This window comes from Varroa jacobsoni, unplaced genomic scaffold, assembly GCF_002532875.2.
Source record: "Varroa jacobsoni isolate VJ856 unplaced genomic scaffold, vjacob_1.0 scaffold_218, whole genome shotgun sequence".
Taxonomy (NCBI): Eukaryota; Metazoa; Arthropoda; class Arachnida; order Mesostigmata; family Varroidae; genus Varroa; species Varroa jacobsoni.
In genome coordinates, this window is record NW_019213120.1 from 187,303 (window position 1) to 201,556 (window position 14,254).

The following is a 14,254-nucleotide window of genomic DNA, read 5'->3' on the forward strand; positions in this document are numbered from 1 at the left end:
CTTGTCTCTATCTTCTCTCCCCCTCTCTCTCTCTCACATTGTCGGTCTACCCAGCCAAGATCTCCCGGGACTTGCTGGGTTCAGTCGGTGTCGCCTTCTTCTCCGCAGCGGATTGTGAAGTCGAGGAAAGGACTAAGAATGGGGCGAACGTCGGACGATCGAAGAGAAAACCAGAGAATGCGAACGCAATCCACCCCGACCACCCTCTCTGATTGCAACGACCTGACAGGATTTCGACAAGGCGTTCGCTTCCGGCACAACTGCTGGCGAAGTGTAACAGCGCAAAAGAGGCCAGTGAGACCCGCTATCAACTTTAAGGCTCGCTTGGCCGGCATTGGTAGGCTGACTTGAGAACGAGTAAAAGACTAGGGTGCTGTTGTTGGAGCTGAGCAACCACTCAGCCGGACTGACAGCTATTCTCGGGACAGTAAAGTGACCACTAGACGAAAGGTCGGCCGACGGCGCGGACCCTAGCGGGCAGAAAAAAATACTGCAGCTACGCCTCCACCTACGAGAGCTACCGATGCGGCGACAACTTGTATGAGCCCTCTCGTTTGTCGCTCTCTGGACGCACCTTGTCAGTGTCATGGACGTTCTCCAGGGCCTGGAGGCGTTTGGCGTGGTTGACCTACTTCGATTCGGCTTATTCCCGCTGATTCAGGCACCCGTGTATTTTAGGTATATACATTACTATAAAGTCGACGAAAGCTTATCTGATTAAGGTAGCCAACTACTTCCGGAATTTTCAAATATTTGATGGATTTGAGCACGTAACGCGGCAGCACAAGCAGAGGTTGAATATCCGTTTGCCGACAATTTTTATTAATAGCCACACCTACATGCCTACGATGAATTATCTCCTAGAGCGTTATTACAATTCGAGAAAGAAATGCGATTACTTCATAATAATACCCCCTGTCCAAGGAGATTATTACGACCTATTATGCCGGACTAACACGACAGCACTGTTCATTGAAAAGAAAACCTCCTCTGGATGAAGGACAAAGAACCGCGGTCACTAAGCAAAAAGGTTCTTCCTCCAACAGAAACGGGAAGAAAGTACTCAAATACAACCAACTTGCGAAAGGCAGAAAGGACAATGTCTGAACCGGAAGGACCGGCGTAGAGCCCTGAAAAGACACCCAGGACGCATAGCGACTTAGTACGAGGTGGAAGGTTTATAAATTGTTTGGGATTAGCCCATTGCCGTGGAACGCGTAAAAGACTATACGCCTATACAATGGCACGGCACTACGATAACTATAGGATAAATAATGCTGCTGACCGTAGCTCGTTTGTCTCGTTACATTCACCCGGTGTCCTCTTTCTACCCCAAACTCTCTACAGCGATCAAAAGTGCGAGGAGATATCGTACGATGAGGGCACATCTGTGCAGGGCCTATGGTAGTACTGATACTATGGTACAGTAGTGGTACTGGCGCCAAATGCCTAGCTGGAGAAAAGAAATTCGCTACCAGACCTTCGTCTTTTGTAGGACAAGGAAGGGAAGTGGGGGGCTCGTGAATGTGAGACCTGAGACTGAGCGGCGAGGTTGATCGGATCTGAGGATCGAAGCTATTCCTCGCTCATAGCTTCTGGCTTACTTCTGCGTTGATCGCCGTTTGCACCGGAGGTAACTTAGTTCCCGGCCTTACCCTCCTCGCCGGTTTCTCCAGCTCTTGTTAGGCTGGTCCAAGACGGATTCTCACCAGTTGCTGAGAAGTTACCGATGGCAGTGGCTGCCGAGCGTGTATGAGTATTACTTTTCGCGGATCGGGTTCCATTATTTCTCCTCTACTGCTACCGCTGGCACCAACATTCGGTTTAATTGGACCCGGTTTTTTGACCAACGGGTAGACAGTATCGGTCAACACCAAGAGGATAGCAAGTCATTGCATGACATTGGCGCTCACCATCAAATTTGCTAAACTGGGTGAACTTCATCAAAACAAATCGTTACTTGAGACTGAAAAAAACTCACAGAAAAAAAAAAGCTGTCAAAGAAAGTCAGAGCTGCCGGAGACATAGATGATATTCGATACAGACGGACTAGGTCGCCGGCGAGGCTCCTACCGCCTGAGTGCGCCAGGCTGTCCGGCACTAGGATGAAGATACTAACAAACCGCCAGAGTGCGCCAGGCTGTCCGGCACTAGAATGAAGGAGATACTAACAAACCGCCATCGAATGAGACAGGACAAAATAAAAGACATGCGGAGAACTGTGCAGAAAGCCAGAAAAGGACAACGTACGCAACGCTGGTGATGTTCCCAAACAAACCGTTATTACAAACGACCCGGTTTCCTCCTATGGCATTCATAATGGATCCACCAAGTGGGCTTACCTTCTAGACAATAATAATAAGAATACACTAAATAGCAGATAGCTTGATTTTACCTTTATGATCGTTTGCTGCTCTCTGGGTACCTTCGTTGATTTCACATTATTGGTTAATTAAAAAGTGAACCGAAGTAAATGCCTGTCGCTTCGAGGGCTCAACAGGGAACGAGCGGGGTAGCTGTACCTTCCTTATGGCCCTTGCTCTCTTCCTGTTAGAGATACACAAGTTTAATATCGGACTCAGCGGCATGGAAGCGTTAAGACGTGCGGCCCTGTGGCCTTCCGGCCGCAACCAGGGCCTTCTTCGCCAAGGCTGCTCCAACCAGCCAGATACCGAACTGAGTTCACGAAGTCTTTGGCGTATGCGAAGGGAAGTAGAGCGGGTGAAGCAACTGGTTTTAGCTTGAGTTAATTCATTGTTGTGTAGTACTTATCATTATTATCAACAGTAGCAGCATCAACAACAACAATGAACGCCAGGGCAGTAATTAATTATAACAAGAGGCAGTATCGACTACAACAGCAAAGATGACGACAAATAAAGGAAAGACCGGCCAAAACTGGTACTATCAGAAGGTACTAACAGTTCAAATTGCTTCCAGCTGCCTCAGGCCCAGCACAGTTCTATGCCATAAACTTAATGCTATAATCGAAGTTCGAGAAAATAATGGAAACAAAACGTACCTTACGAGGATAACAGGACTGTTGCTATTTAAGGACTACGCTCGTAATAACGACCATTATTACTTTGCAACAGCTGCATCATCACTCACTTTATATATATTATGTACAGCGTGTGATCGGTACTGGAAGTTTCGCTTGTTTTTTATTAGAGTTGACTAACTTAATGGCGCATACGCTAGAATTGTCTATTCAGCTTCGTTATTTTAATTGCTCTCCAGCATTCAGTCATGTCGATAAATGCTTCCATTCAGGTGGGAACACAACATAGTATTGAAGATTTTGTATGATTCGTTTATTTGTGTGACAAAACGCCCCCTGCTTTATCATGGGTCTATTACATGGGACCTTCTTCATCTGTTTTAGAAGCATTGCTTATAAAAAAAATGTACACGTTACTTACGGAGCTTAGTATGGTATGTGAACTTACCAAGCTATGTGTAACTAATAACGGAACAGAAAGTGGCCTAATGCAATAGTATGGTAGACCAATAATCTTTTACATAAGCATACTGTACAGGTTTCGCAATGATTTTTGCAGAACGTAGCAGCAAATAGTCTCACGTTAATAATAAGCACGCTGCTGCTTACAGACTAAGAAGGAAATGCAAGAACAACGTTCGAATGGCCGATTAGAGGACATTACAAGGATCATGGGTGCTCAACACATACGAAAATATATATATACACACTCTAACGGCTGTAGAAAACTTTGTATGAGATTTTCTAAAGCGTACTGCTTCGCTACGACATGTTTCGGTTTCTACTGCACAACATACGCTTATTAGTATTCTCTATTAAGATGGTTACGAAAAAGGCCTGATGAATCTACCTTTTTAGCCTTTAGTCGAAAGGTTAGGTCTTCGTTTATCCGTAAAACATTCCACCGTTCTGCTCCCTGCCCTCTCCTGTCTACTTCGCAGTGTGTGCCGCAGTTCTGTGTATACTCTTTCTTCGCTGTCTTCTGAGACGGCGATTTCTTCCCTGTCGTCGTCGTCGCTCTCATTGTTCTACCCTTCAACTCAATAGTGACAAATGGCCTCAGAAAAGAAATGAGCAAACGAGTCTGGCGCTAGTAGCTAGAAAGCACCACCTTGCTATAATACCCTTCCACACACACACAGGCGCCTACAGTACTACACAAACACACCCCAGGGGGGCAAAGGCAATTGACAGATCGGCAGGGCTAACAACTTCAACGGCGAATTGTAGAACGCTGCTTATGTCGAAGAGGCAGCGGTTTTGCTTCCTTTAAACTACCTCGAGTGAAAGCTGATCGACGCACCATTTCCGGGCTACTGACTCTTCCCTTCCAGCGGCGTGAGAAGCGTCCCGTGTCGCTCGAGCGTTCTACTTGCTCTTCAAGGTAGGCGTTTCGGGTTTTTGTCTATTCCGCGGCTGCCATCACAATTCTACCACTACTTCAGCTCCGACTGGACAGGTAAGACTCGGCTATCGAAACGCCACAGGGTCATTGGCTATACTAATTTTCTGAAAGCCAAAGCTCGTTCAGAGCTTGTTACGACCAACACGTGGAAAAAGGTCGAACCGGCAAAAAGAGGGATAGAAGAGAAAGCGAACTATTTACAAGGTCGCTACGTCGCTATCCATGCGCCTAGCTCGATAGCAGTAGCAACATCCAATGCGTAGGCGGTTTCTTTTATCAGATCGATAAATGCGGTGGCTTGCCCCTTATTCTTGCAACTGTCTACGCCTATGCTCCTTCTCTATTCTACAAATACCCATCAGCCTGGAGTTCTCCTCCTCCACTGCTGCTCCCGGGGCACCGACCCCACAAATGAACGCCCTTCTGCTTACCTCGTCCGTTTAACCCCTTTTATAGTAATTCTGTTCAATGTTGTATCTAGCAGCTTCTTTGACTGTGCACCTCTAAGCGCGCAGAGACATATTTTCCAACCGTCTATTCATAGGCAAAACAAAAGGGAGCGTACTGTTGGTTCAATGGGTCCCGTTACAGCTGCTGCAATAATACAAGCACAAAGGCACCACCAAGCAATGTTTTGATGTTGCATCGCCAATTTGTCTGCTACGTTTGTTGGCTGCCTGTGTTTTTCAGGATCCACTATGTCGGTCCGTCAAAACAATATTTGCTTTGGCCGTGAACAACGAGGCGACCAGAGCAGTCGAGGTGCCGAAGGACATGATACGCTAGTGTATACACCCCGAAGAGTCTAAATGGAGCGAGAGTCTCGTATGGTGATACCGCATCTACTGTATGGTGGAGACGTACGGAGTTCGACAGGAGTAAATGGGTTGTCGCATCATTCTGCAGAATCCCTCTTTCTTTAGGTTAGTCTCTTTTATTTTTTTGATAAGAAATCATTACCAGTACGGTCATTCTTGTAATGGCATTGGAATTCTTATGTGAGCTTATTATCACATAGGCTGTACGCTAAATTCTTCTATGCGGTTTTGCAGTTCATGTATCTCCTATTGTTGTACACATTTACCGTATATGGCCTATACCTTAAGCTGATCAAAAGATAAATGTCCGCTTTTATACTTCATTTTTAAACGCTACTTGGAAGTGTTTTATCAAACCTCAGTTAGCCCGCTGAAGTACCATTATGTGGTGAAAAGAATTTCAACTCGGATTCAGTTGGAAAATATTGATGTTCCCTGTCAATGAGGTACACTTTTGAGATCTATTTCGTTTCATTTTTCGTAACCGAAGCAGTTTGCCATCTTTGTCATATACGACGGAGACTATAATTATGAAGAACGCTCAAAGATCTTTGCTGAATTCAAAGATGGCCCCGGCATGACGTCTTTCCTAGATGTTCCTCAAATTAAACGAAGGGCGCAAATAAAGCTCGCTTACCATTGGCTCACGATATTCAGCCCCGCACCGAGTAATACGTATCCCTAATGACAGGTTCCTACTCCGAGTTGGTACGAGCGACAAGAACTAGTGTCTTTAGGACAATATGAGGCAGAGAAAGGAACGGATGGTTTCGGCGGGTACTTTCAAGGCCTAAGCTAAGCCAAATATCTATCGAAAAAGACCATGATTTACTTTCGGTAGGATTGCTGGAGTGCTATAAGGGAGGAAATCCTTTTGAGCGAACCGGACCACTTGGCCATTCGTGCAATCGTTTTCAGGTAGCAATTCTGGTAGTTGTCGTATGCGGTTAACATTATGGTATCGTGATTCGTTGATTTATTCTACTAACTGTCAATTGTTAGCATTCGTTGTCAAAATATTCCTATGCGTCTGCACTCACTTTTACTAGTACAATAACTGGTACTCGGTCGTCTCCATTGGACGACGGCCACTTGAAACCTCAATCAGTTACGTATGTTTTGGCGATAGATGAAAACTAAAAAGGAGCGTCATAGCGTCAGAACTTTCCCCTCAACCTTCGTTCTCTGCGGCCCACGCCGACAGCACGGACAGATAAAATGAAGCAGCCCAGAAAAGGCTTTCCGGAGGCGAGAAAGAAAAAGCCTGCAAATAGAGGAAAAGTTGATGTAGCTGTAAAATCGCATTTCTATGACAACTTTCTTTTCCAAGCCTTATTAGTATCAGCAAGAACCCTTTCACGCTCGTCCACATACCGGCAGCCAGTAGTAGGAACAGAAGCGCACCAAAGGAGTCGGCTTTAATGCCGCTTTAGGTCGTTGCAGCTGCTGACAGAAAAAAACAAAGTCGTTATATGCATCGCAACGCTCCTAAGATACCGTCGAAGGAAAATTGAAACTGTAGTTGCGAACAATACAAACAGCTATTGTCAACGAAGCAGCCGTCGTTGACTCGATGACGAGCGGAAGAAAGTGGAGGACATCGGGGCAAAATAGAGCGAATAGTTTCTCCTACCCGTTTCTTGCCTCGCCGGCGCACTTTTAGGCACACAACCGTTGACTAACGACGAAGAAAATTCAGTAACATCAACGCCAGCGGGAGCTTGGGCGACATGCCGTGGCCACTCACGGAACTGTGAGAGGCGCAACCGAGATGGGTAGTGGTAATCGTTGGCGCACCCGGGCGTGCGAAACGATGCTAGAAATGGTGAGACAGATGAAAACTTGACGTACCTGAAAACCTGACTGCCCGTCGTTTCCGCGGGTGCCAGGTTTATTGTTCATCGAACGCCAGGTCACTCGTGTCATTACACTACCGTGGCATGTACCGTGACTGTCGTAGCGTACCGAAACTTTAGCACTCTTCTTTCTCAGTATTAGCTCTACGAGTATCACGTGTGATGCTTGGTTAAAACAGCCACCAGCGGGCCTCCAGCTGCAGCTCCTTTTTCCCTGCATTATATGGAGCTTACGTACAAAGAGCAGTTTTGCCTCTTCCTTAAATCAGGTATTACTAAATACTTGATACGTAGTGTAATTCAGCCCAAAAAAAACCACCACGACTCGCTAGAGTTTGCGTGTTTTACTTAGCCCCTGCCAGACACGCGTTGTCGTTATTCATTCCTTCTATAGCTACTCCGTACGGTGTGATTTGACTCTGCACATCTGGCATACAGCAAAACAGTATGAAAGTTTTGAGTAGCTCTTACCTTGATATTTATTGTGTTGGATGCTTTCGGTAGCTTAGATTGTTCGCCCTATGCCGTCAGCGGAAGTGTCAACAACATACTACTATGTGGTAAAACTCGTAGAAGCAAATGCAACAACTGTACATTTGTGCTTCGTTTTAAGCTGCCTTCTTGACCAGTAGCAGTACCGCACATTATTCTTCTTTCCTTTTTTTAGGCCTTTTACCGCCTTCATTTGATACTTATACTTCATTTGTCCTAAACACGGTTTTGTCTGCGCTACGTCATCGATCGTCAATGTTGGTCAAATTCTATCATTAACCTTTTTCTCCTTCGGGACCATTGTGGTTCTATCTAGATTTTACGCCATTCGCATCCTCTTTTTATGTCGCTTTTCTTGGTCCCATATATTTTGCCTGCTCGTTTTTCTTCTTTTTCTCTCCCCAAGGGACTTTTCATACCACCTATCGAACCATTTTGGAAAAATGCTCGCTCTTTTTGGCCCTTTTCGTTTTCCCTGTAACTCATCATAGGGTTACTGCGCTCTTCTGGTAAGAAAGGCGTCCCGGCTCGCCTACAAGCTGCACGGAACTATTACACCAACAGGACTTCTCTCGGTGAGCGCCTGTACACTCTAAGCAGCCTTTCTCCAGGCGATTTATGGTCACGACGGGAAGGACTAAAACGACGACCAAGGTATAATTACGCAAAGATGGGTCAGTTATTGAAGCATAGATGGCGAGGAAAACGTCAGAGGCTTCCGGTAGAGCTAGCCTACGCTCTTAACAGTGCTGTGATCTGGAAATGTAGGAAGAGTAGCGACAGCACAAGGGTCGCGTAAAACCTTCCGTGTTGGCTACTGCGGTCTTTCATGCGTCGCAAGAGTTGACTAGCGAGGGTGCATTCAAGCCGGCCAGCAAGGTTCTTTAGAAAAGCACACCCGTGCGTTTCTTGTCTCAACTTCGCGGTTTCTTCGAGCTTCGTTCGTCTTCCAGAAGGATAAAGAAGAGTCCGAGCTATTGCAGGAACGACAATCCATGACAAAGCCCATGGGCACACGAGACAGCGCGTCATAGAGAGGACTCTAGCAGTCCAGTCGGTCATACGAACAAGTTCGCAGCAGCGGAATAGGCTTCAGAGCCTGCAGCAGCAGTTGTGCCGATCAGTGTTATCAGCAGCAGCGGCAGAAAGCAGCTTGACGCGTGGCTAATAAGTGTTGCAGTAGAAAAGGTGATTCGTTATGAATAGGTGCTAACTGACGACGCATTCTGGTGGTGATGGCTGGTGCCATCTTTTCCGCCGTTTCGTCTTTCTTTCTTTTTACTTACTTTATATTATACGGTATTTACAGAAGATACTGCCATTCTAGTCCTTCCTCTATCCCTGATTTTTTTTCAAGATCGGCGGCAGCAGGGTCTTGGTGGTGTGAGACTGAGTGTCAGTAGGCGAAAGCGTTTACAGAGGCTTGAGTGACTTCTGGCAGGCCTTGCTCGCGGCCCTCTCCTTCTTTCTTCGTATTTTTCCTAATGGCTGTGCATGGAGTTTTGAGCTACACAGCCGCCCATATCCTTCTATGCTCGAGTGACGTAGTTGCTGGAGTTCTCATATCCGTAAACAAAGTGTAAATATGAATTTGTATACAGAAAAGTAACATCATAACTGTTACAATAAATACAGTATTGTTGTAGCAACTTTTACTGAAGTAAATATTCTGAAGGTTACTTCTCTGTAACTTCTGAATCTCACTGTAAAGTATCTAGTTATACTTAGCTATTACTGTAATTTAACGATGCTTCAAATTTACATTGCTTCTCCTGTCATTTCCATCGTTTGCTGTATCACCAGTGTTCTTGTTGTCTACAAATTTGTTCCAGTTTCTGATTGTCGATACTATGCGTGCCGTCTCTGTGTTACGGTCCACAATGCCGTTAGCAGGTCGGTGCTTCCGCTCGACTATACCCACAGTAGGTCTGGGGTTGACGAGGGCCCAAGTGTGCAAGAACAAAGCTTGTTCGGTAAGTTATTGGGATAGACGAAGGGGTAACTGTATGGTACCATTTCAAGGCTGCACAGCAGACGTATGGTCAGTTCGTAAACGAAAAGGAAGATGACGAGAGCCTTTCCAACTGGAAAATAAACGTGACCGGCGTGCTGCGCGTGTAGACACTCTAGGTGCCCTGCAGGCTACACTAGGCCATGTTGCTGCTACTGCCAAACCCCAACTACTGCTAACAGACAACCGTTCGTCGGCTGTGTCTCTCCCACATAAAGATGCGCGTGGTGGTACAGGGTTGCTTGCCACACTTACTACTACAACGCTTCGTCGGTACTTATATGGCCGCCGCGCAGACCTTACCCGCAGCATCTTCTTTGTCCTGTTTATTGTGTCCCCATCTGCCTGCTTCGCAAACGGCGAATCGTACGGCTCATTCCTTCTCTCACGTGGGCCGCACGAAACACTAACTAATCACTAACCTAATTTTGATCTAGGTACGCGGACATGGCGCCGGTGACGGCGGCGCAGGCAGTATTGGTAGGCTTGCGTTCTGGCCACATACGTATTAAAGAAGTACCAATGGCACGAACGGAAAAGTAACAGACGGTTCGGGTAAGCGTATCGGCTTGTTCTAGACATTCTATGCTGTCCGCAACCCCATTCTGGCGACTCTCGCCGTTGCGTATCGTCCAACTTGGCTAGCTTTATGGAGAAGAAAAAGCTGGATAGTGGCCGGCTAAGCAAGTAGAACTCTGATAGGATAATAGTTATCTTACCCTCACCTCTAGCCTTTTTAGCTCAACTAGACACGCAGCTATTGAGTCTACACTATTCATTATTAGTTCGCTTTGATCTTTTTACTTCTCCTACGTTTTATCCTTTACGTAAGCAAAACGGGAAACCACCCCTGCTCTTTCTGCTTCACTCGTCTTCTACGTCACGATTACCTCCATCCTATTTACTAATTTCTTCCATCGTTAGGACGTTCATCGAACTCACTACAGCTCGACTCCTCATGGATCTCGTTTCGCTTGACTTCGTTTCCTTTTGGAAGCTGAGGTAGAAACAAGCCATTTCTACCTCTACTCAGCTATATCCCATACCACCCACTAGCAGTATTCCTAGGCAAAATGCGCCGTGCTTCCCTGTTTGTCTAGGAGGGGGATATCGCGTTACTAAAGGTAGCCCGCTATAAAGAAAGCAGCAAAGGGAAAAGATCATATTCTGGCGTAGACGCTTTCTGCCTATGGCACTACTGCTGGCACCTGCTGTTATAGGAAATGCCTCTGACGCCCGATACGGACCGTTGGACAGCGACGCAGCCGCTTTCGACCTGTCGCTGCGACTTCTCCTATTGTTTCTAGTCATTGGAATACACTCGCGTTATAACAGGAGAAGAGCCGAATGTCTAGGAAGTGGATTGATTGGGGTTGGGGCGGTAGACTCAGAGGAAGGAGGAGAAAAGGAATGAAGTAGCTTTAGAGTTACGGAGTGACCATGAACTGAAATGGCCTCACCGTTTTTTTGGTCTAAGTATTGGCACAGCAGCACATTAGAAGGCAGAGGTGAAACTAGTGAGGAAGGACGAAAAAGGATAGGCACAACAATCAGCAGGTGCCGGTGGCCTGTGAAGGAATAATCCCCTTAAGCCGTATGGCGTCGGCAATATAGGCCAAACGCTGGCAGGTGGTATCGGCTCGTAACAGTAAAGCCCACTAGCGAAAAAGTTACCAAATCGTTAACGATTTCGCTTTTTCGACACACACCGTTAGAGAACTACGAAGAAACACACTTACGCAGGAGTTTTCTGTATCTCAAACGGGGCGTAAATACTTGTAAGTTAGTATTTGAATGTTGTAGCTGAACGTGACTCTACATTCTTTACATGGCAAAGAACGTGCACGGTGTCGCCATTTTGTTTAAACACATGGAAAAATAATTAGTGCGAGATTTCCGAAGAAAGGTTTCAGGAAATTCTTATGCTTGAAGACAAAGCTCAAATGGCAGTAACGAATACCGACAAAGCAAGAGTTTTCTATTTGCAACGTGTTCTTAATGTCTTGACGGTTTTGATTGATTATTAATATGCAATTATTTAATTCATAATAAAATCTATCGAAAGCCAACCCAACTATTTTGACCCGTACAATCGAGGTCGTAGTGTTTTATCCGAAAAAATGTTTTGCTCTAACTGTTTGTGTAAATCTGAAACTAGAACATTTGCTAAAATTTCTTGTTTTTTCACAAGCAAACGTCGAAGTTCTTATATTAATTTATCACAAATAACGATGTTGTTTATTGCAATACATACAACTGTTTGTCATAATCTAAGTTTCGACTTGACAGTATCTTATTTCCATACAGGTCAATCGCATCTTAATGCTTTCATAGAAAAAACGTAGCAGGTCCTCCAATATATCGCTCAAAGCTCGTATCATTTTGCTTCTAAAGTGTGAAAATTCTCTGAAAACACTTTCTGACAAACAAAGCTCGTCTGACCTTCGCTTTTCTGGAGCAACCACATTTCCACTAGACTGCACCTCACCTATACAGCATCTTCGATGATAGCCACAATTTGACTATCGTACAAACAAAGCGGGCAGTAGTAAGGCTTAGTCGCCAAACCGTTACGCTCCTGAACCCAACGACAAGATGGAGCACACGAATTGACACATACGATTCTAATTTCCCATCAGCTACATCCGGCGTCTCGATGAGTTGTTGACACGCTTTTTCCTGACCTAACGACAGTTGCGTTATCGTGTAATGGCGCAAAAAGTATGCCCTATTACTTTTCAGTTTCTTTCTCTTCCTTTAGCCGTCTCTTAAGATTCTCCCACGCCTACAAAGCATCCTCGTGCCACTGCCAATTGCGCCTTCCCTACTACTGGTCGCTACTCGATACTGAATTGTTGCCCGTGGTGCCGATCGCTGGCTCCATAATGTTTTTCTGTTGAGTAGTTGAAACTTCTTGTCAACCTCTGTTATCCCGCTTCTTGCCCATTCAGTTTTGTTACTCCCTCTCTTCACTAAGTTGCTTGGTTTTCTTAACTTCCCCTCTTGTCGACTAGCAGCAACAGCAGCTGCAATTTTCAATCCCGAAGCACGCCTGCAGTCTTAAAAGAGACTAGGTTAGAAAGGTTATTTTACCTCGGTGGGTGTCGACACCCTGTCAAATTGGGTCACAGACCCCTCTGCGTCTTCACAGCTGTGTCTGCACTATCCTTACCCGATCTTCTGGACTTTTAAGGACCACAAGGAAGCCCAGACTACTTTGGTTGCCATCCGATGTTACACCGTTCCTGTTTTTAAGCCAGCTAAATGGGGAAGGTTCGTTCAGAGGTAACACTCCTACACTCGCGACAGCTCCTCACTGAGAGCTTTCCTTGACTAGTTGGACCGCTTTACTAACTCGTTAAGCGTTGTGCACGTATACCAATAACTATTACAAGATCTTCTTCGCATCTCATTGAAAGCCTTTCTTGTCCAGGTACGTAAACAAAACGTATAAGAAGCTAGGAGACAAAACATTTTTTTGGGACTATTATCAGTATTACCGGCCTATACGAGATGAACATACTTGATAGTTTCTGATTTATTGATTTGATACGGTGCATTTTCGATCATATTGTTATATGTACGATATATCAACGAGATTTTTTCTTTATTTGTTTAGGCACCAAATCAACGTTCCAAAAGATGATTATATTTAATAGACCTCAAGGAAAATACGTAACGTATCCAAGGATTGCTTTCCTCATAAAGTTTTCGGGTTTGTACAGGCCGACGGCAGCTTCGAAGCAAGAGACTCAAAAGCTGTACGAAGTCTCTAACGAATTAGTCAATTTTCACGTAAGAGGTGTCATATCTTCGTGAAGTTCTATCTTCCTGGTATATCGTGAAGCTTTTTGAGTATCTTTTTTTTTAACATATTAGCTCGAAGTAAAGAAGAACGGCAGCACATCCCAACTGACATTGCAACGCTGTGGGGATAACGTGCGTAAGCGATAATATGAAATTTACCCAATAGATGAGTTGGTTTATGATATAAATAGATCACGCTTTTCAACGGTGTACGTGCAGGTATATAGATCAATATACGTAACAATAGCCTCACTTTAAGGTTACACATTTTTGTAATCGTAGCTATAGAATGGCTTGCAAAAACATTTTTACGTGCTGAAAGATACGAAGAAATGAGCTCTGAATTGTAGAAAAAAACTAACAACCTGAAAGGCCAGTGTTTGAGGCCTGTCACAGCTGAACTGATGCGCGTCGAGCTCAGAGACAGTAACGGTTTCAGCACGTACGTTTAATGACGTGCATCAGCTGTGCATTGTTACAAAAAAGCTTTCAAGTAGAGCAGACGCATCAACCAAAGTGCAAAAAACTTTTCTTCGCGGGTCTTTCCAGAAGTATTTATACGTTAATCAACCGATGAGTACAAGTTTTCTCGTACTAATATTATTCCACCTCACTTTTCACACCTCATAACTTCGAAATACTCCCACTATCCCAATGTGCTCCATTCTGTCAATCCTAATACCAGCAATAATATCAGACTAACAACCGTGGTCGTCGAACGTTGAAACGAATAGTAATCAATGCTGGCCAACTGAAAAACAACTTATGCCAAATATAGCACCCAGCTGCGCTTGTGGCAGTGAAAGCGTTCATATATATATATATATATATATATATATATATATATATAGACTGTATCGTAAG

The 14,254-nt window shown here is 44.9% G+C and overlaps 1 long non-coding RNA gene across 1 annotated transcript; it reads left to right on the forward strand.

The window, feature by feature from the left end:
* Positions 1-4,976: 4,976 nt before the first annotated feature.
* Positions 4,977-13,994, forward strand: LOC147753808 (uncharacterized). Its single transcript, XR_015316047.1, has 3 exons — positions 4,977-5,329; positions 12,777-13,016; positions 13,203-13,994. It is a non-coding gene; the product is annotated as an uncharacterized LOC147753808 (long non-coding RNA).
* The last annotated feature ends 260 nt before the right edge of the window (positions 13,995-14,254 follow it).